The sequence below is a fragment of the Mus musculus genome, chromosome 10, assembly GCF_000001635.26.
Source record: "Mus musculus strain C57BL/6J chromosome 10, GRCm38.p6 C57BL/6J".
NCBI classification, from domain to species: domain Eukaryota; kingdom Metazoa; phylum Chordata; class Mammalia; order Rodentia; family Muridae; genus Mus; species Mus musculus.
In genome coordinates, this window is record NC_000076.6 from 130322498 (window position 1) to 130345341 (window position 22844).

General features: G+C 38.5%; 1 protein-coding gene across 3 annotated transcripts in view; it reads left to right on the forward strand.

The window, feature by feature from the left end:
* The first annotated feature begins 328 nt into the window (after nucleotides 1-328).
* Nucleotides 329-22844, forward strand: part of Tespa1 (thymocyte expressed, positive selection associated 1) — a 40644-nt gene continuing 18128 nt past the window's right edge. The window contains exons 1-2 of one of the 3 annotated variants that reach the window (XM_006514006.3): nucleotides 329-472; nucleotides 8485-8656. The gene's annotated coding sequence lies outside the window, so the exon portion shown is untranslated. The remainder of the gene's footprint in view (nucleotides 473-8484; nucleotides 8657-22844) is intronic. The other 2 variants (XM_030245238.1, NM_183264.4) reach the window with 2 other exon arrangements.

The window sequence follows — 22844 nt, forward strand, 5'->3', positions numbered from 1 at the left end:
AGTAGATTTTATGGAGAGACAAGTCTAATTTTTAAATCATTTTCTACATTTTCTATGTACATTTGGCTACAGGAGTAGATTCTAACTGTTTCTAATTATATTAGAGGAAGACTTTTCCAGATTCCCATTGTCTAGTGGGCAATACCCCTCCCTAGGTGTAAAAAACTGAAGTCGCTGCAAGCAGCCATTTCAGGGGATGGGCTCTGCCTGTAAGCTTATGGGTGATAGATGCTTTATTCTTCTGTCTCCTAAGCTAGAGCAGAGGATGTGGCTGGCTAAGAGGCAGAGGCCGTGCAGATGCATGTACAGATATCTCTGTGTTCTCTCACATCCGCTTCCTCTTTTGAGCTGACAGTTGAATGAGAACAGAGAGAAAGTCACAGTCTGCGATATGAAACTATCACACAGCCCTCATCTCTAGCACCACTCCTGAGAAAGATTCAACCCTGTTTCGAGAACTTTCTTACCTCTGGTAAGTGTAGTTTTCTTTGGCTTTAGAGTGGAACTGATATAGAGTTATAGATAGTTATAGAGAAAAGGATATGGGTCAGGGGGGAAAAATCTGGCCTCCAAGTTAAGAGATTTATCAGGAGAGAAACTTTCATTCCTGACCTTAACTCTACAGCCTCATCATTGGAACTATTGAGCAGAGATGCCTCTTCCCATCCTCCTGGCTACCAGATGTTATTGTTCTGGGGTCATGAATCATGGCCTTTTTGATGAACTGAATTGCTATTCACAAAATTCCTTTTTTCTCATGAGAATTCTTAGCATCTTGCTAAACTCATATGTGTGGCCATTTAATTCTATTTTCAATTATGAAAAGCTGTGAACAAGAGAAGTTTCCTGGTTTGATGATAGGTTCTTTTTAGTTCCCTTATCTCTGAATTTGGGAATATACAAACCTGGCCTGACTTTTCTCTCAGCTTTTCTTTGGAATCTTCAGCAAAAGATGTGGAGATAAAGTGTTGTGAGGTATATAAAAATTACTATGTGGGAAAATTTGCACAGTTGGATAATGACAGGCCAAATTTACTAAAGGCCCATGGTTCACATTTTATGAAGACTAGGGTTTTGCCTTATATCTCATTTAAATATGTTGACCTCTCAGTGACCTATATAATATTGGGGCTGGCATCTCCAACACCCTTTGTTTCAGGGTAGCTATCCATCTGTATCCTGGTAAAGGAGGAGGCATGGAAATATCATTCACACTGGGTTTTTCCCACAACCCACTTTATCCCACAACCCATTTTATCCCACAACCCACTTTATCTGTGGGTAGAAGAGGCAATGTAGGGATTTAGGGCAGAGCCCCATCAAGATAAAAGTGTACTGTAGAAGTAGTTTAGTAAGATAATAAGCATTTAAAACAATGCCCAAGGAAATATTTGTGACTTCGTATATCACAAAGGTCCTTAATTGGAGGTTTTATACAATTCATGAGTAATTAGAGGTTGGAAGCTTGCAAATGCCCAAGCTTCTGATTCAGCAGATATTCAGCTTGAGCAGTAAGAGCCAGGGATCTGCAGGTCCTAAATCATGACCATTGGTTTAAAAAAAAAAAAAAAAAGAGCTCAAAAGGCCAGGTTTGTTGGTTGACTTCTACAGAAAATGTTATCATAGATAGCAAGATAAAGCTATAGAAGGAGGGATAGAAAAAGAGCCAACAAACACAGGCACTCAGACAGATTTAGAGGCTATTTATAACCAGACTAATAATGTTCTCTTAACTCCTTCGATCCTCTGAAAGTTAAGATATTTTCTAGGATGAAGCACTATATAGTGATGTGGAGAGACTTTTAGGTTCAAGTTCTGAGATTCAGATTCTAATAGAAAGTTGGGTCTTGGCTCGTGTCTTAGTCTTGACCCATGTCATGACTCAAGCTTCAATCTGAATGGCAGCAATGGAAAAGTCGCAAGCATTACTTTCTATGTGTAGACTCATAGCTGCCTGATTTCCACTTAGAGGTTAAGGAAAGTGACTAACCCAAAAGCCACAGCCCTATGCTCAACCCATACCCGGGCCCAGTGAGAATGGCCAAAACACAGATTTGGGCTGAGAAGAGAATCTGTCAAATAAGCTGAGGGATGAGAAGAATATATGTATCTACTGTGCAATAAAAGCGGGAAATGAGAACAGGAATGAAGTAACTCCATGACCATGAAAACAAAACATTGAGTTAATGATAGCAATACACAGAGATCACTCGGTAGTCAAGAAATCTCTTCACTTATTCTAAACAAGTCTAAATAAAGCTATGTGTAATTATCCAGGGTGAGCTGTTTGCTTATTCCTGATACCTTTTAGTCTGCTGGGATTTTTTTAATGGCATCTCTCACACACCAACAACACAGTATGACTTGATGCAAATATATGACTTTAATATCTCCCATGGTCATTTATAAACCTTCCAGAAATCTCCCTCATATCTGAATGTTCAAAGGGAATGACAGGAAAAGAACTTAGATGATTTGCTTTTAATATTCAGCTAAATTGTTTGTGGAAAAATGGCATTTAAAAAAAGGAAAGGCAAAGGAGTTACTGTTGAAGGCAAGCTTCAACACCACAGGGTAAACTGAGGAGGGCTGAGTGTAGAGTCAGTGACTGGGGGCTGGTGCTGATAGCAACAGGTTTGATAGCAACCAACAGGGGCTGCTGCTGATGGCAGCCAGTAACTAGAAAAAAAGAAAGGATTGGAGCTAAAACGAAAGGATGGACCATCCAGAAACTACCCCACTCAGGAAACCATCCCATAATCAGCCACCAAACCCAGACACTATTGCATATGCCAGCATGATTTTGCTGACAGGATCCTGATATAGCTGTCTCTTGTGAGGCTATGCCAGTGCCTGGCAAATACAGAAGTGGATGCTCACAGTCAGCTATAGGATGGAACACAGGGTCCACAATGGAGGAGCTAGAGAAAATACCCAAGGAGCTGGAGGGGTCTGCAACCCTATAGGTGGAACAACAATATGAACTAACCAGTACTCCCAGAGCTCGTGTCTCTAGCTTCACATGTAGCAGAAGATGGCCTAGTCGGCCATCATTGGGAAGAGAGGCCCCTTGATCTTGCAAACTTTATATGCCTCAGTACAGGGGAACGCCAGGGCCAAGAAGTGGGAGTGGTTGGGTAGGGGAGCAGGGCACGGGGAGAGTATAGGGAACTTTCAGGATAGCATTTGAAATGTAAGTAAAGAAAATATCTAATAAAAAAGAGATTTAAAAAAAAGAAAAAAGAAAGGAGGGAGAAATCATACACAGGCATGTACACACACACATGCACTGAGTGGATGAAGCAAGAAAAACAATAACTATATATATATATATATATATATATATATATATACACATATTCACACACTAGATGGATAAAGCAAAGCTTTAACCAACTTTACATGTATATATGTATATATATATATATATATATATATATATATGCATACATACACACATATTCACAACTAGATGGATAAAGCAAAGCTTCAACCAACCTTACATATAGATAGATAGATAGATAGATAGATAGATAGATAGATAGATAGAGATAGATATACATACATACATATACCAATATATGCATACATGTATACACATATACATATTTGGTGGATGGAGCAAACACCAACAACAAGTTGACTTCAACAACTTTATTTTTTCTTTTAGCCTTTTTATACCATGAAGTCAAAGTTCTGTATATAAAAAAAGATGACACGATAGCCACAAGTTACATATTCTCTAAAAAAACATATTCTTCAAAATAGATTAAGATCATTACACAAAAGGAATTTACAACAGGATTATTGATTATGTATTTTTGTTTTGAAACTCATACCTAACTAAATATTTTCAATCTAACTTTTTTCTATAAATTTATCATAACCCTAAAGCAATAATTTTTGTCATGATTAATAAGATTTAAGAAATCATATTTATAGTAGCAAGCTTTTTTTCTATGCTTAGCTGACAACCTGTATTTACCAAGAAACAGATCATCACCCATCTTAAGTCTTTTTTTTTAAGTCTTTTCAGCTAAAATGGCCAATCATCTTATACTAAGAATTATTTGCTCTTTATTCATAAAAGACAAGGGTCTTTTCCTAGTGTACAGCAAAACATATGGCCACATCCCTAGATTACAAGATGCAGGAACTCAGACCTCGCCTAGAATGACTGTTTTCTTTGATCATTAACTTGTCCAAAGCCTAGTTTTCTCTTCCAAATATGAGTATGTGCTTATAATGCATGAAAGCGCACTGTACTCCTTTTTTAACTTATGCAGCCCTCATCATATAACAAGGGAGGGAGCATGTTCTGCTCTTAATTCTAACTTTATTATATGTTTCTGTCAAAACAACTTAAACCATCTCCTTAAACTTTATATCAACTACTCTAACTTCCTAAAACTATTTAAATCACTTCAGGATTTCTGTACAATCATTAATTCATCTAAACAATATTGTTCTATGCAAGTTCATCTTCATGTTGATCTGCAGGAAAATTGCCCAATAGAGTGGGCTATCACCCAGCAAGTAATCATACCAGGCTACAGGGAGTGAGATTCTCCCCACATCTAATCATACCAAGCTGAATATACAAGGAATATAGGAATGACAAACATGAGAGGACACATCAGTAGCAAGAAGCAATCCTGGAATGAAGCCTTTGGGGTTGTGCCTATCCAAGGTATACCCTTAGCAACCTTGCAAAATTGTGGGCAATCTCCAGGAAGCTCACTTGCCCACTGCAGCTCCTTCTGCATGGAGTCTACTATGTTACATTTCACAGTTTCTATTATTTACCAAGTAACACTAACTTTTTGTTTTATTTTTTTTATTTACTAAGTAACAACATTTTTCTACCTCATGAAACAAAGACTGAAGTGCTGTAAGGAATGAAAAAACAAAGTCAAAGAAATTACATTGTGTAGCTTCTACTGTTTACTAAATAGCATCCTTTTTTTCTTTTCCCTAATCCAGAGACTGAAGTGCTCTCTTAGGTCATAGATGTCTCAGAGTGCTCCAACATCACAAGTTTTTTTCTTTTTCCTTTTTTTTTTAAGATTTATTTATTTATTATATGTAAGTAGTCGGTGCTAGTTAAATACATAAGTTTTCAAATTCCCATGTCTATGATATTAATGTAAGGATGCTTATGAGGAAATATAATTTTAAGCAGTTCTACTATTTTATCATCAATGTATATCTGCTTGACTCAAGTTTTGGTCACAGAAGGTCTGGAAAGAGGTCTTGTGCCACCCAGCCATTAGCTGTCTGTCATACCATGCTCTTCCTGGGGCAGGAATGACATCGCCAAAGAAAATATTAAATAAAAAGTGCCCAAGTTCCAAATGGTTATTTTAAAGGGTTGACTTTAAAATGACTATTTTGTTGATTTATGCCAAAAAAAAAAACCAACATAAAACAAAACAAAAGGCCCAGAACATGAAAGGGAATTTCCTTAGAATGTAAAAAAATTGAGGAGTAGAACTCCAGCCATAGTGATCTATAACATGTCTGTTGTCAAAACCCATTGTGTCAGGGATTGCCCACTTCCTGACACCTATAACCTACCATTGGAGAGGTAAACCACCAGTGGAGAGGGCTGCCTTGAATGTCGTTCTCAGTAGGAAGTCTATTTTTGTAGATGTAAAGGGTAGCAACCACCCTCAGCCTCAGGGTCATGCCACAGCTGTTTCTGGATGATTTAAACTTTGCATGTTACAGCCATCTTTACAGAATCTTTATAGAAGTCATGATAGTTTATCACATTGAAATAAGAATCTCTTTGGTACCTTTTATTCAGTAAATCTTAACAATGACAGAAATTTAGTCTGCAAGGTGAAACTTTGAGCCTGGTTTTCATGGCTAACAATGTATAAGGCCTCACTGCAGTGCTGGTACAGGGGTAGATGTGTACATGGTATGAGGACTTGCAATTCTCCTCCCAAAGGGACCACCTGTGTGCGAATTAGCAGTCACTCATGCCCCCAGAACACTCTTAGCCACATACTCTACTCCTGAATGGAGAACTTGTGTGGGTTTTAGCAGTCATGAATGCCCACAGAATACTTTTAGTCATATTGTAGAAGTGTTATAAATTAGGCATTTAAAAAACTATCATATGCTTTATTTTTTTTTAAATCTTAACTGTTTAAAGCTCAACAGTAACAGAAGACCTTGAACAAAGTCAATAGAAGAGGACTGACTGAGTGTCAAGAATTATCGCCAAGCTGTGCTAAACACCGAGTAAGAGGAAATGGGGCCCATCTATACCAGTCCTTCAAGAACACGATTTATCAGCATTCTTGAAATCCAAAGCCATTAAAGAAAGGCTTTTGATATCATTGTGATCTAAATAGGTACTTGACTTTTACTCAAGAAATGCTGAATAGAGAAATGCTGCCTCTAGTTTTATAGTAATACATTGAAACATAAGTCAAACTGTGTGAATTCTCCAAGTTTTAGGAGCAGAGAGGTTGTTAATATTAGTGACAGCCATCATTCAGATACCCATTCATTCTGTTAGTTTCACACACAGTGCTCCATTACACTGGTGATTGGACAGCTCACAGAACTGCAAGCAACCACTCCTGCTCCTATGCCTTCCATTTAGTTCATGGAGCAGTGTAATTTCCAATGTCTATACTTATGATTCAGGCAAAAGCCCCTAGGTCATGATGTTTCTCATTCAATTGGTTTCTCATATGAAGATGCCTGTTGCAAAGTTTCTTGTTATTTGACAAATATAATTAAGTATATAAAATAATATATATGTTGGTCAGAACATAAAGACAAAATCTACACAGAGATATTGGCAAGTGGGTACGGGTTGAGCATTTCAACTTCAGGTTTCTTCTTTGTCTGAGGGTTGAGCCTGCCCAGTCCACATCTACCCAGATGTCTGCTCTCTGTTGCCCCTATGTTTCACAACTATAGTTTAAGCAACTATGATCAACAGTTTCATCTCATATATATATATTAAAAATGTTATCATACTCTAAGAGACCTACTTTAAAATATATAAGAACTGTACACACACAGTAAGTAGTGGATAAACTGTGTGATAAAACAATTGAACAAACTTTATACCACATTGGACAGTATCAGGATATAGTATAGTTTGGCCTTGATGAGAATTAGGAACCTTTCATGAGGAATCAGCCCTTTTTAATGGCTTTATCTTCAAACAACTGAGTCTCGTTTGCGGTCTTTCATTAAGGAGTAGAGGAGTGAGGAGGGTCCCATAAAACAGATCACTGAACAACTCGTTACCTGCTGGACAGAGACACGTGGAACATGTCTAAGGGCACGAGACCTCCCAGTGGTAACTGCAGAAGTAGAAGTAGAACATGTCCTGTTCCTTACTTAGACTCTCAAAATGCCAGTGTGTTTCACCGCCCTTCCCTGCTGTCTCTTTGGTGTTGTTGCCTTTTGATTACAAGCCTTGGATGCTGGTGGAATCCTCCCATCTTAGTTGCCTTATCAGTTCTTTACAATCTACCTATGGTTATTATCACTTAAAGCACAATTTTGAAGGAGACAAATATGATTATCTTAAGCCCAAAGGAATTTGTATCAAGCTGTCTCAAACATTAAAAGTAAATGTACAAAAATCCCATGATATGCAGATCCTAGTTAATCATCAGCATTGGTATTTGGGACCGAGTACACTTCTGAATTACATTATTTTGGAAACCAGGGGTTAGATATGATAAATAATGTAAAAAAAAAAAAAAGTAATGTACCATAGAGCGTCTATGTGAAACGACCCAGGTATTTCTTCCTTGGAGCCATAAACACTTGCTCTAAAGAATTAGCTACCACTTTAGTCCCCAAACTCAAGTTTTGTTGGCAAACTTCCTTCACTGTAGGAGTTAACATTGAAGAGGTATTTTTTTTCCCAGATATTTTTGTGAAAATGGTTTTGTTGTTTGTTTTGGGTTTTTTGTAACTATAATAAAAGTCTAATTGCAAAAAAAAAAAAAAAAAAAAAAAGATTTATTTATTTATTATATGTAAGTACACCGTAGCTATCTTCAGACACACCAGGAGGGGGCGTCAGGTCTCAATATGGATAGTTGTGAGCCACCATGTGGTTGCTGGGATTTGAACTCAGGACCTTCAGAAGAGCAGTCAGTGCTCTTAACCACTGAGCCATCTCTCCAGCCCATGAGCTATCTCTCCAGCCCCACAAGTTTTGATTTAATAATCTTCCTAGAGCCACTCTGGTTACGATTGATCTAAAAGGAGTGCAACAGCCTATTGTAGGTTTCTGATACATAAGTTTAAAGAGGGTCAACCTGGCTTGAAGTTAAATTTGCCCTGTCCACAGAGAAATGCTGTCTGCTCTGGGATTTCCCCAGACTTCTGAATTGGTAAGACTGTGCCTGGGGCTAAGGATGCAGAAGTTCTGTTGGGCCACATCATGGAAACTCTATTTCCTTTTTCTGTTTTTTTTTTTCCCTTGATCTCACTCAGTCCCAATTCACAGGTACTGCTTAGGGCAGAAGTAACATACAGAGAAGAGAAGCCTGTCTGGTCTGTTGGTAGAAGGAGGTCCAGAGCACTGAAGACTGATCTAGAATCTGAGAGTGGTAGGAAGAACCCTGTGTGATAAAAGGAAGAGAGAACACACTTGCGATATAAACCTGTGAGTCCTATGTTCTATCGTCACTTCTCTCCCTCCCTCCTTCCCTTCCTCCATGCCTCCTTTCTCCCCCTTCTTCCCTTATCTTTCCTTACCCCTTCTTATCTCTGTCTAGTTTTTTTTACTCTAAAATGAGTGTCCAGGATTAGATTTCCCTCTGGTCCCTCTGGACATTATATAAGGATAGGCACTATTGAAGTAGAGAATGATTTAATGGACAGAACTAGATGAGGATTCCCCAGTACTCATGTAAAAGCTAGAAGTGGTGGTGCAATCTGTTACTAATGCTGAAGTAGTGGAGATAAAAGACCCCAAGTACTCATGGTCCATCCAGCCTAGAAAAATCAGTATATCCCAAATTTAGTGAGAGACTATTTCAGAGAATGATAGAGGATGATACCAAATATATACCTTTGGCCTCTATGGATGCACATATGAGTACATGCATATATAAATATAACACACACAAATAAATAGAAAATAATAAGGGATTATTTTTCTCACAGTTGATCTCTGCCTAATATGAGCACCTCTCTTTAACATCCTGATGTGGTGCACTCTAGTGTATTCTAATGATCATTCCCTTGTCTCCCTTTTTTGAGAGAACTGGCTTATATTGAGAGAAAATTAATAACAACCTCGTATATTATTTATTATATAATACCTAATTTTAATCTTCAATAACACACAATGTGTGGCAATTATCAGTTTACATATTGAAAACACTTAGATACAGAGAGGTTGAGTAGTTTTGCCAAAAACTCACATGTATAAGTGGACAAACTACTATTTTTAAACAGGAATACACTGATTCCAAGTCCCAAGCTCTGTCTACATGTTTTTCTTTCCCTGAGTTTCTAAATAAAACTGTGAAGAAAAGGAAATATCGCCCATGTTACTGGGAGTTTAAAAATATCCCTATACTGAACCATATATAAGCAGAGGTATTGTCAGCTTCACAGTGGTAGGCCCATTTGTTATATTTAAATATTAAGATAGATGGGGAAGAACTGTGAGGAGTAGAGGGAGGAGAAACTGTAACCAGGATGTATTATATGAAACAGGTCTATTTTCAATACATGAAAAAAAGAGGAGGAAGAGGAGGGGGAGGAGGAAAAGGAGGAAGGGGGAAGGGCGAGGAAGAGGCAGCAGCCCACTTGGCACATTGTTAATATATCGCATCCCAGAGAAATTCATCAACCACAATTTCCAGTTTTAAATAAAATTAAACCTCCCCCTTGGGGAAAAAAAGATATGTCCACAGTAAATTGTGGTAGATATCATTGTTCCCAGTCCTCTTAATGCAGCACAATTTACCCTAGCTGCCACTGCCCTTTCCACAAGATTTTCCAGATGTTCAAAAAAAAAAAATCTAGCAATTCAGTAACTAGGCATATGCTGAGCCTGCCACAGAGCTGTGACTATTAACTTTGTTAATTCAGTGCTTTTCTAGTCATTGCTAAAATATTCTAATTTTACAATCTAAAAGCAATCAAGAAATTTCATGTAATTCCAAATTGAACCTTGTTGGAAAACTGACCTGCAAGCCCGAGGGAGGTTAGTCTGCTTCCAGATCACCAAGATGGAATCAAGAAGAAAACTATGCTGGTAACACAAACAAAGCAATACTTTTTTGCTGTGATTATCACACAGCTCAGTACAAAATGCGTTAGGTTTATGCTTTTTCTACTCCACCAGACTATAAAATAGACAGCTTAACAGCATATAAAGCAGTGAATTTATTAAATAATCTTGTGTTTTATGAATCGCGGCATGATGCGGTGAGAGGGGGCACCTGCCAAGGTGTCCCCCTGAACAATCAAGCCATATGGCAGGCCTAGTACAGAAAAAAGTTTATTGGAAGGAAGCTGAGGAGCAGAATGGAGACCTGGAAAGGAGTAGAGGCAGAGAAAGGAAGGGAGACAGAGAAGGATAGAAAGAGGGAGGAGAGAGGAAGAGAAGAAGAAAGGCTTCAAGCTTGAAAGAGAGGAGAAGGGGAGGGGGAGGGGAGAGGGGAAAGGGGGAGGGGGAAGGGGAGGGGGAGGGGAGAAGGGGGAAGGGAAAGGGAAGGAGAAGAAAAGAGAAGAGAAGAGAAGAGAAGAGAAGAGAAGAGAAGAGAAGAGAAGAGAAGAGAAGAGAAGAGAAGGGAAGAGAAGAGAAGAGAAGAGAAGAGAAGAGAAGAGAAGAGAAGAGAAGAGAAGAGAAGAGAAGAGAAGAGAAGAGAAGAGGAGACAGAAAACTAGAGCGGTCTTCTTACTGGCAGACACAAGCTATTTACTAGGTAACGGTTGGGCAGAGCCTAGAGGAATTATAGGCAGAGTCTAGAGGAATTGCTAACAACTCACAACTCCTTTCCTTCATCCAAGACTGTATATCTGCAGATACTTGGGTGACAATAGGCTATTTTATTACTCCAGTATTTGTGTAAAGACTGTACACCAAGAAGTCAAACCAATGCAAGCTTATATCCAAGCCCTTTTAATACGTAAATACACGTCCTTGAGTAAGACATTCTCTCTGAGCTTCAGATGCTAATGATTAGCTCTAAGGTATTGGTTAGAATTAAGTGAAGCATTTTATAGGACATATTTGTGGATAAATATTAGATGCTCTACACAAATCAGTTATTTCTAGTCCCTGCTTCTTTGATTCACCATGTCAGTGTATTGTGAAACTGTAGCTGAATCTTCTAGAACATGGACTAGCAATCTAGTACTAAGTAGACAATGTTCTCAATTCAGCAATATTGACACTTTCTCAGCTGTTTCTTCACTATTGCTACAGGTATTTGACAATAATTTTTAAAATATTTTTATTAGGTATTTTCTTCATTTACATTTCAAATGCTATCCCAAAAGTCCCCCCATACCCTCCCCCCAACTCCCCTACCCACCCACTCCCACTTTTTGGTCCTGGTGTTCCCCTGTACTGGGGCATATACAGTTTGCAAGTTCAATGGGCCTCTCTTTCCAGTGATGGCCAACTAGGCCATCTTTTGATACATATGCAGCTAGAGTCAAGAGCTCCGGGGTACTGGTTAGTTCATAATGTTGTTCTACCTATAGGGTTGCAGATCCCTTTAGCTCCTTGGGTACTTTCTCTAGCTCCTCCATTGGGGGCCCTGTGTTCCATCCAATAGCTGAGCATCCACTTCTGTGTTTGCCAGGCACTGGCATAGCCTCACAAGAGACAGCTATATCAGGGTTCTTTCAGCAAACTCTTGCTGGCGTATGCGATGGTGTCTATGTTTGGAGGCTGATTATGGGATGGAACCCCGGGTGTGGCAGTCTCTAGATGGTCCATCCTTTCATCTCAGCTCCAAACTTTGTTTCTGTATCTCCTTCCATGGGTGTTTTGTTCCCAATTCTAAGAAGGGGCAAAGTGACCACACTTTGGTCTTTGGTCTTCTTGAGTTTCATGTGTTTTGTTAGAAGATAGGCACATTCACTTCATTTGTAAAGTTTCACTCCTGTATGAATTCTCTCATGTCTTTTAAGACTGCCTTTGTGGGTAAAGCATTTGTCACATTCACTACATTGGTAAGGTTTCTCTCCTGTATGAATTCTCTGATGACTTCCAAGATAGCCTTTGCTGGTAAAGCATTTGTCACATATACTACATTTGTAAGGTTTCTCTCCTGTATGAAGTCTCTGATGACTACTAAGACTGCATTTGTGCATAAAGCATTTGTCACATTCACTACATTTGTAAAGTTTCTCTCCTGTATGAACACTCTGATGAATTCTAAGACCACTTTTGAGGGTAAAGCATTTGTCACATTCACTACATTTGTAAGGATTCTTTCCTTACAATTATTGAAATTATTGAAAATAATTCAATGGAAAAGGAAAGTGATTATTGCAGCTAATATACCTCTCAAAAACAATATTGAAACTAATAGCATTCTGTATGTTTAACTCAAATGAAGAAACTCAGACAAATTATACTTCTTAAAAGAGGATAGATAGGACCAACTGAGCCACCAACATAATATGGTCTTTATCCTGTTGATATACCTACAGATATGCAGTTTTCTCCCAGTGTCTAGTATTCATGATCTGTATCATATTCTGGTTTCAAATTTCTGCATAGCTAACTGTCTTTGTGTCCCTTGTGCTGTTGTCAACAACTTCTTGCTCATATTCCTGTATGTAACTACAATAAAATTCATTGGTTTATGAAAAAAAAAAAAAAAAGAAGATAGGCACAGTTCTTAAACAATCATGTGATCTTAAGCCACAGATGTAACTTCATCCCTACTTCTATAAACTCTTCACAGAACAAAGAACATCCTGTCTTACTCTATTTGGTTGTAGTTAATACCGGGCCTCCTGGTAGGTTATGGGAAATAATTCAAGAAAAAAAAATTCTAGAGAAATTTCTAGGCTTTGGGGAAATTCAGACAAGAAGAAAGTAGATACTATGTGGCATTTTTCTTAAATTATTGGTAAAAACAAAAGAAAAAATATACAGGTTGCCACTTGCCACCTTCTCTCTCAACATTGGACATAATACAGCCAAAGTTATAATAAATTAGCATCAAGGAAGGTAGCAGTCAGAGTTCAAAGAAAGTTTTGAGTAGGAAATGAAAAATTAGAATGGAAAATGATTTTCTAAAAATAGCATAATTTGCTAGTTTGAACTTTAAAATTTAATCAGACTTGAGTTACCCTTATGGTATATTAACCTAAGTACAGAAAGATGGTCCCACATAGCATCCCTTCACTACAAGGTAGGTAATATACCCATAGAAGATTTGAAGCCATGGAGAAAGGCAGGTGGGTCTGTACCTCTTCTATGATATATATTAGTTGAAGGAAATTTCCCAGCACAAGTGTGAGTCTTGCTCTTCAGCAGGTACAATATTTGCTAAATTATCTCCATTAAAAAGCATTACACCATTCCCTGTCATGGGGCTCAAGAGAGACCTTACAAAGAGTGGTCCAATTAACACAAAAATGCTATATACTTTTTTAATATGACAGAATCACACATGCTGGTTGCTAGAAACTGATCAGAGAAATGATGTGAATATGAATGGTAATTCATATTTTTTAGCTTTTACTTAGTAGTAGTATTTTCATGATCATTGTGTGTATGTGTATGGTGTGTGCTGGGAGGAGGTCAGAGGGCAACTTTCAAGAGTCAGTTTTCTTCTTCCACCTTGGATTTCAGTGATTGAATTCAGGTTGTCAAGCTTGTGTAGCAGACGTTCTGACCAGGTTCCACTATATTGTGGGAATACACTTTTGTCTGATGACCATTGTTGCTACTGGAACATTTAGAGAAAATATTTCTATCCCAATCTCTCTATTAGCCTCCCTCCAAAAACCTCCAAAGCTGTATCTTGCCATCTCTGTACCCATCTGTCATTTCTCTGTAACATACTCACTGCTGGTGTGTTTATCTGATATCATTTGCCACTTCCTTTGATGTCCAGAAACAGAACTTAGTTTCTTATCTCCCGGAAGTGTGTTCATCCTCTTACTATTCACCAAACCCTTTATTTCTGTTTCCCAATATTGCTACCCATTTTACAGTAGTTCCACTTAATGCTTTGTGAACAGTTCATGGTGACCCAACTATGACAAAGATTGGGGAAAATTACTTTTTATTTTAATTTCCACACCAAAAGCCACATTTTAGAAAATTAGTTCCTTTGCATCTTCTCTCTTGAGATCATGAGGGGAGGGGGAGAGCACAGGAGCTTGTGTACACAAGCACTCGAGCACATGTACGTGGAAGCCAGAGGTCAAGGTCAGGCATTCTCCTCTATCAGTTTCCATCATAAATCTTGACATGGGATCTTACATTTACTCTGGAATTTGCTATACTGCCTGACCAGTGAGACCCAGAAATCATCTTAAGTTCACTCACAGTGTTGGAATTATAAGCATGTGGTACAGCTCTCAGCTTTTTCATATTGGTTCTGAGGATGTACTTCAGGTCCTTGTGAGTACATAGCAAACACTTTAGATGTTAAGACACCTTCTAAGCCCCTACCATAGTTGTCTTTTAAAGTGAGTAAATTTTTTCATTCTTATCCAAACTGCCAGAAAATTACTGTTCTTTGCAGTGTGTGTTAGACCTCTTAGTTTGTATCTTTCTGCTGCCTGTAACCACAGCCAGTTTTGTGAGCCTTTCTTTGTAACTTTTAAATCATTAAGCATTCTGTTTCTGTATACACTTTCCTTTAGATAGTTGCAATTGGTCTGAATAAGGATGTACAAATAAGAAAAAGGCATTGCCAGACACATGCAAATGTTGTTCAGAATTGCAGAAACAGGATTTAGAACTATCATCTCTCCGTTCCCTAACTTTCTGTCCCTCACACATAGTTAAAGCTTATGGGAGCCTTGAAGCTACGTACTGAATTTGTCTGTGGTAACTTGTTAAGGCACTAGGCTCTCATGTTTAGCCAACAACATGTTTGACTCTGTTTTAGACATTAGAATCACAGCAGTGGACAATCTAGACAAAAAATCTGACCCTGGAGCTTATGTTTCAAGTAGAAGAGTAAATAAAACATAATATAAATTAATAAAAGTGTAAAGTAAAAGTGTAACAGGGAAGTCACGCACAGACAGGGTTAACACCAACTGTAGAAGCCACATCTGGCTTCCTGGAGGAAACGGGTTGAGAACAGACTGAGGGCTTTGTGGGTCTAGTGCAGCAAATACTTAGGATGAAAAAAAAAGAGAGAAAGAGAGAGAGAGAAAATGTGTAAGAAAAACCAGAGCTGAAGAGAGGTGGAGAAGAAATTTGCTTATTTGAATGAGGCTTCAAAGATGTGAAGAACATAAAATAGTCTTATCAAAGATAGTACTGAGAATCTTTGCCTGTCATCCCAGGTAAAGAAAATAAGGTGTGTCCAGTTGTGTTTGGTACAGACAATAGGATATCAGAGCCTAGTGTGTCAGCCCTATGTCCCTTTCTAGTTGTGTCTCTCTTGTCTTTCTGTCCTTTCTTTTCCTCCTCTCCCCACCTCCTTCCTTTTCTTACCGCTTTCCTTCCCTCATTTTCTTCCCTCATTCCCTTTCTCTCTTCTCCACTAATTTCTCTACCTCACCTCTCCCTCCTGTCTCCCCCTCCCAGTTATTCCTTTTCCCCATGCTTTTCATGCCTTACTGCCATCCTTTTAAGTTTTTCTCTTTTTCTAATTTTTTCTAATTTTTTAATATTTTATTGGATATTTTATTTATTTACATTTTGAATGTTAGTCCCTTTCCCGGTTTCCCCTGCCCCGCCCCAGAAACTCCCTATTCCATCCTCCCTTCCCCTGCTTCTATAAGGGTGCTGCCCCACCCACCCACTCCCTCCTCTCCACCGTGGCATTCCCCTACACTGGGGCATCAGGACTTCCAGGACCAAGGGCCTCTCCTCCCATTGATGTCTGACAAGGCCATCCTCTGCCACATATACAGCTGGAGCCATGGGTCCCTCCAGGTGTACTCTTTGGTTGGTGGTTTAGTTGCGAGGAATTCTGGGGTGTCTGGTTGGTTGATAGTGTTGTTCTTCCTATGGGTTGCAAACACCTTCAGCTCCTTCGGCCTTTCTCTAACTCCTCCATTGGGGACCCTATGCTCAGTCCAATGGTTGGCTGCAAGCAGCTGCCTCTATTTGTCTGGCAGAGCTTCTCAGGAGACAGCTATATCAGGCTCCTGTCAGAAGTACTTCTTGGCATCCGCAATAGTGTCTGGGTTAGGTGTCTGTATATGGGATGGATCCCCAGGTAGGGGAGTCTCTGAATGGCCTTTCCTTCAGTTGCTGCTCCACACTTTGTCTCTTTATTTCCTCCCCTAAGTATTTTGTTCCCCCTTCTAAGAAGCACTGAAGCATTCACACTTTGGTCTTCCTTTCTTGAGCTTCATGTGGTCTGTGAATTGTATCTTGGGTATTCTGAGCTTTTGGGCTAATATCCACTTATCAGTGAGTGCATACCCTGTGTGTTCTTTTATTACTGGGTTACCTCACTCAAGATGATATTCTCTAATTCCATCCACTTGCCTAAGAATTTCATGAATTTATTGTTTTTAATATCTGAGTAGTAGTCCATTGTGTAAATTTTTTATATCATTCCTCTGTTGAAGAACATCTGGGTTCTTTTCAGATTCTGGCTTTTATAAATAAGACTACTTGTTGGAGCAGCTTTTGGGTATATGGCCAGGTATGGTATAGCTGGGTCTTCAGGAAGTATTATGTCCAACTTTCTGAGAGATTGCCAGACTGCTTTCCACAGTGGTTATACCAGCTTGAAATCTCACCAACAATAGAAAAGTGTTCTTTCTCCACATCCTCACCAGCATCTGCTGTCACCTGAGATTTTGATCTTAGCCATTCTGAGGTGGAATCTCAGGGTTGTTTTGATTTGCATTTCCCTGATGACTAAGGATGTTGAACATTTCTTTGGGTACTTCTCAGCCATTTGGTATGCCTCAGTTAAGAATTCATTGTTTACCTCTGTACCTCATTTTTAATAGGGTTATTTGGTTCTCTGGAGTTTAACTTCTTGAGTTCTTTGCATATATTGGATATTAGCCCTCTATCGGATGTAGGATTGGGAAAGATCTTTTCCCAATATGTTGGTTGCTGTTTTGTCCTATTGACAGTGTCCTTTACCTCACAGAAGCTTTGCAATTTTATGAGGACCCATTTGTCAATTGTTGATCTTAGTGCATAAGCCATTGGTGTTCTGTTCAAGAGATTTTCCCCTACGCATATGTGTTCAAAGCTCTTCCCCACTTTCTCCTCTATAAGTTGCAGTGTATCTGTTTTTTTTTTTTTAGAATTAATTTTTTTATTAGGTATTTTCCTCATTTACATTTCCAATGCTATCCAAAAAGTCCCCAATACACTCCCCCCCCCCACTCCCCTACCCACCCACTCCCACTTTTTGGCCCCGGCGTTGCCCTGTACTGGGGCATATAAAGTTTTCAAGTCCAATGGGCCTCTCTTTCCAGTGATGGCCGACTAGGCCATCTTTTGGTTGTATCTGGTTTTATGTGGAGGTCCTGGATCCACTTGTACTCAAGCTTTGTACAAGGAGATAACAATAGATTGATTTGCATTCTTCTACATGCTGACCTTTAGTTGAATCAGCACTTTGTAGAAAATGCGGTCTTTTTTCCACTGGGTGGTTTTAGTTCCTTTGTCAAAGATCAAGTGATCATAGGTGTTCATTTCTGGGCCTTCAATTCTATTCCATTGATCTACTTGCCTGTCTCTGTACCAATACCATGCAGTTTTTATCACTATTGCTCAGTAATTCACCTTGAAGTCAGGGATGGTGATTCCCCTAGAAGTCCTTTTATTGTTGAAAATAGTTTTCGCTATCCTGGGACTTTTGCTATTCCAAAGGAATTTGCAAATTGCTCTTTCTAACTCTATGAAGAATTGAGTCGGAATTTTGATGGGGATTGCATTGAATTTGCAGATTGCTTTCACCAAGATGGCCATTTTACTATATTAATCCTGCCAATCCATGAGCATGGGAGATCTTTCCATCTTCTGAGATCTTCTCTGATTTCTGTCTTCGGAGACTTGAAGATCTTGTCATACAGATCTTCCATTTGCTTGGATAGAGTAACACCAAAGTATTTTATATTACTTGTGACTATTGCAAAGGGTTTCATTTCCCTAATTTCTTTCTCAGCTTGTTTATCCTTTGAGTAGAGGAAGGCTACTTTTTTGTTTGAGTTGATTTTATATCCAGCCACTGTGCTGAAGTTGTTTATCAGGTTTAGGAGTGCTCTGGTGGAATTTTTGGGGTCGCTTAAGTATACTACCATATCTGTAAATAGTGATATTTTTACTTATTCCTTTGGAATTTGTATCCCTTTGACCTTCTTTTGTTATCTAATTGCTCTGGACTTTGAATCCTATATTGAATAGGTAGTCTATAGGTGTCTAGTCTCTGATTATAATGGGACTGCTTCAAGTTTCTCTCCATTTAGTGTGATGATGGCTACTGCTTTGCTGTATATTGCTTTTACTATGTTTAGTTATGGGTCTTGAATTCCTGATCTTTCCAAGATTTTATCATGAAAGGGTGTTGGATTTTGTCAAATGCTTTCTCAACATCTAATGAAATGATCATTTTTCCCCTTTGAGTTTGTTTATATAGTGAATTATGTTGATGGATTTCTGTATATTGAACCATCCCTGCATCCCTGGGACGAATCCTACGTGATCATGATAGATGGTCATTTTGATGTGTTCTTGGATTCCGTTTGTGATAATTTTATTGAGTATTTTTGCATCGATATTCACAAGTGAAATTGGTCTGAAGTTCTATTTCTTTGTTGGGTCTTTGTGTGGTTTACATATGAGCATAATTGTGGCTTCATAGAACGAATTGGGTAGTGTTCCTTCTGTTTCTATTTTGTGGAATAGTTTGAGAAGAACTGGAATTAGGTCGTCTTTCAAGATCTGATAGAATTCTGCACTAAACCCATCTGGTCCTGGGCTTTTTTTGGGTTTGGAGACTATTAATGGCTGCTTCTATTTCTTTAGGGGATATGGGGATATCAGATCATTAATCTGATTCTGATTTAACTTTGGTACCTGGTATCTGTCTAGAAAATTGTCCATTTCTTCCAGGTTTTCCAATTTTGTTGACTATAGCTTTTTGTAGTAGGATTTGATGATCTTTTGAATGTCCTCAGGTTCTGTTGTTATGTCTCCCTTTTCATTTCTGATTTTGTTAATTAGGGTACTATCCAATTAGTGTGCCCTCTAGTGAGTCTGGCTAAGGGTTTATCTATCTTGTTGATTTTCTCAAAGAACCAGCTCCTGGTTTGGTTGATTCTTTGAATAGTTCTTTTTGTTTCCACTTGGTTGATTTCAGCCCTGAGTTTGATAATTTCCTGTCATCTTGAATGTATTTACTTCTTTTTGTTCTAGAGCTTTCAGGTGTGCTTTCAAGCTGCTAGTGTAAGCTCTCTCCAGTTTCCTGTTGGAGACATTCAGCGCTATGAGTTTTCCTCTTAGCACTGCTTTCATTGTGTCCTGTGAGTTTGGGTATGTTGTACCTTCATTTAAGGTCATTAATTTCTTTCTTTATTTTTTCCTTGATCAAGTTATCATTGAGTAGAGGGTTGTTCAGCTTCCATGTGTATGTGGGCTTTCTGTTGTTTTTGTTGTCATTGAAGACCAGCCTTAGTCTGTGGTGCTCTAATAGGATGCATGAGATTGTTTCAATCTTTTTGTATATGTTGAGGCTTGTTTTGTGACCAATTATATGGTCAATTTTGGAGAAGGTACCATGAGGTGCTGAGAAGAAGATATATTCTTTTGCTTTAGGATGAAACGTTCTATAGATAACTGTTAAATCCATTTGGTTTGTAACTTCTGTTAGTTTTACTGTGTCTCTGTTTAGTTTCTGTTTCCATGATCTGACCATTGATGATAGTGAAGTGTTGAAGTCTCCCACTATTATTGTGTGAGGTGCAATGTGTGTTTTGAGTTATAGTAAAGTTTCTATTATGAATGTTGTTGCCCTTGCATTTGGAACATAAATGGTCAGAATTGAGAGTTCATCTTGGTAGATTTTTCCTTTGATGAGTATGAAATGTCTTTCTTCATCTTTTTCGATAATTTTTGGTTGACAGTTGGTTTTATTTGATATTATAATGGCTACTCCAGCTTATTTCTTGGGATCATTTGCTTGAAAAATTGAGGTAGTAGCTGTCTTTGTCACTAAGGTGTGTTTCCTGTATGCAGCAAAATGCTGTGTCCTGTTTATGTATCCAGTCCATTATTCTGTGTATTTTTGGGAGGGAATTGAGTCCACTGATGTTAAGAGATATTAAGGAAAAGTAATTGTTGCTTCCTGTTATTTTTGTTTTTAGAGATGGGATTGTTTGTGTAACTATCTTCTTCTTGAAAGAAGATTACTATCTTGCTTTTTCTAGGGTAGTTTCCCTCCTTGTGTTGGAATTTTCCATCTATTGTCCTTTGTAGGGATGGATTTATAGAAAGGTGTTGTGTATATTTGGTTTTGTCATGTAATATCTTGACATCTACGGTATTGAATTTTTTTCTGGGTATAGAAGCCTGGGCTGGTATTTTTGTTCTCTTAGGGTCTGTATGACATCTGCCCAGGATCTTCTAACTTTTAGAGTTTCTGGTGAGAAGTCTGGTTTAATTCTGATAGGTCTTCTTTATATGTTACTTGACCCTTTTCCCTTACTACTTTTAATGTTCTTTCTTAGTTTATTTCATTTGATGTTTTGATTATTATGCAACAAGAGGAATTACTTTTCTGGTCCAGTCTCTTTGGAGTTCTGTAGGCTTCTTGTATGTTCATGGGCATCTCTTTCTGTAGGTTAGGGGAGTTTTCTTCTATAATTTTGTTGAAGATATTTACTGGCCCTTTAAGTTGGGAATCTTCACTCTCTTCTATACCTATTATCCTTAAGTTTGATCTTCTCATTGTGTCCTGCATTTCCTGCATGTTTTGGGTTAGGATTTTTTTCATTTTGCATCTCTTTGACTGTTGTGTCAATGGTTTCTATGGTATCTTCTGCACCAGAGATCCTCTCTTCTACCTCTTGTATTCTGCTGGTGATGCTTGCATCTATGACTCCTGATCTTTTTCCTAAGTTTTCCATCTCTAGGGTAGTCTCCCTTTGTGATTTCTTTATTGTTTCTATTTCCATTTTTAGATCCTGGATGGTTTTGTTCAGTTTGCCTGTTTAGTTATGTTTTCCTAGAACTCCTTAGGGGATTTTGTGTTTCCTCTTTAAGGGCTTCTACCTGTTTACCTGTGTTCTCCTGTATTTCTTTAAGGGATTTATTCATGTCCTTCTTAAAGTCCTCTATCATCATCATGAGATGTGATTTTTAAATCTGAATCTTGCTTTTCCTGTGTGTTGGAGTTTCCAGGACTGGCTCTGGTGGGAGAACTGGGTTCTGACAATGCCAAGTAGCCTTGGTTTCTGTTGCTTAGGTTTTTGCACTTGCCTCTTGCCATGTGGTTATCTCTGGTGTTAGTTGGTCTTACTATCTCTGACTGGAGCTTGTCTCTCCTGTTGTCCTGTGAGCCTGTGATCTTAGGTGTGTCAGCACTTCTGGGGAGACCAGCTCTCTCCTGGGCAGAATTTGGGTGTGGAGGGATGTGTGACAGCCTTAGCTCTGGGGCACAGATGGAGACCGGAAGCATCCTGTCCTTTTAAGTATTTCTAACCACCAAAAATGTCCTTGTGCATTAAGGATTTCCTGTGATTTGTGTGAAGAAATTAAAGAAATGAGCAAGTCAGTTTGCCATCTACTTTTCTGGACTGAAAATAGTCTATTAAATATTTTAGAAGGCATGACTAGGAAAACACACTCTAATTTCAGGCTTTCCAGAGAATTTTCCTGAATTCTTTCTGGAGGCACCCTCATCCACCCAATGATAGCAAGTCTCCTCATCCTGAATCGTCCAGTGATAGCAAGTCAGCAGTCTCCTCTGCTGACCCTCTTTCTAGCTTTCCTTGGTCCTGAGCTTAGTTAAGTGATTGGCTGCTTCCTAAAAGGCAAACAGGAGTGCAAAAACATCTTATAACGCTAAAGCTGCCTTCTCTAGAAGGCAAATCCTGGACTGGGCCCAAAGGGAAGGAGCCTAGACTAGTCAAAAACAATTATAGATTGTCTTTCTCAGTATACAGCAAGACAAAACAACTGAAACAATTTTATTGCACTAGAAGAACAGTTTGTGTCCAGAACATTCATTAAAAAAAAAAAAAAGCTGCTTTAGTAACTTTGAGTCTTAAGTGAAATCTCTTGAAATTCTTATATTTTTCTCTCCTATTTTCTCTGACTTTAATAGTTTGAAATATAATTTTGAAGATGAATCTGTGCATGGCCATTCCAGAGGATGGAAGTACAAGATCTGAATTTTTTTTGAAAATATACTAACTCGCTGTGGAGGGATGCAGGTGTGACTGAGTTCACATTAGCACCTGCCTTTCAAGCTCTATCTGGACAGCTAAATGATTCTTCCCTTTATTCCCCTCAGATTCTGTGTCTAGAGGCATTATATATTTTGGGAAAGAGTGTAAAGGTGTCAAATTAACTAGCAATTTGTGGAGTGACAGTTACATTAACAGGCTGAGTAAGCAACTCATAGTCAATGTGAAAACTGACAAATTAGAAAGTGACTGTGGGAAGGTGTGATCTGCTGGTTACTTGAGGCAGTAAGTTACGTGTC